The 639-nt window shown below is 43.2% G+C and overlaps 1 non-coding gene across 1 annotated transcript; it reads right to left on the reverse strand.

The window, feature by feature from the left end:
• Window positions 1-232: 232 nt before the first annotated feature.
• LOC118484405 lies at window positions 233-339 on the reverse strand. The gene has a single exon (XR_004873516.1). It is a non-coding gene; the product is annotated as a small nucleolar RNA R71 (small nucleolar RNA).
• Between the last annotated feature and the right edge of the window lie 300 nt (window positions 340-639).

Below are 639 nucleotides of genomic sequence, written 5' to 3' on the forward strand. Positions count from 1 at the left end.
GTTGACTTGGTCAACTTACAGACTAACTTAGGACATCGTTTACATACAGACCGAATACAGACAAAGTACAGACACAAGTGCACCAACAGCCATCCGCCTTCGAATGTTTCCTTTCTCGCTAAAAGACCGAGCAAAAGCTTGGCTCAACGCCCTCCCAGCTGGATCGGTAAACACCTGGGATGAACTAGCCCAAAAATTTCTATATAAGTATTTCCCTCCCGCTAAAACGGCTAAATTAATGACTGAAATTAATACATATTCACAAGAGGACGGGGAATCCTTATATGAAACTTGGGAAAGGTTCAAGGAGCTATTACGCAAGTGTCCACATCATGGCCTTGCGATATGGCAACAAGTATCCACTTTCTATAATGGACTGTTGCCAAACACAAGGCAGACACTTGATTCTAGCTCCGGGGGACTTTTAGGTAATCGCCGCCCGCATGAAATATATAACCAAATTGAGGAAATTGCTCAAACCAATTTTCAATGGCACACCCCCCGAGGCAATAAATCTATTGCCCCGGGCGCCCATAAGGTTGATGAAAGCACTTCTTTACAAGCCCAAATCGAGGCCCTTTCTTCAAAAATAAAAAAATTAGAAATGACAAAAACAGTCTCGGTTATGGCTTGTGAAGG

This window comes from Helianthus annuus, chromosome 11 (genome assembly GCF_002127325.2).
Source record: "Helianthus annuus cultivar XRQ/B chromosome 11, HanXRQr2.0-SUNRISE, whole genome shotgun sequence".
In the NCBI taxonomy this organism is placed as follows: domain Eukaryota; kingdom Viridiplantae; phylum Streptophyta; class Magnoliopsida; order Asterales; family Asteraceae; genus Helianthus; species Helianthus annuus.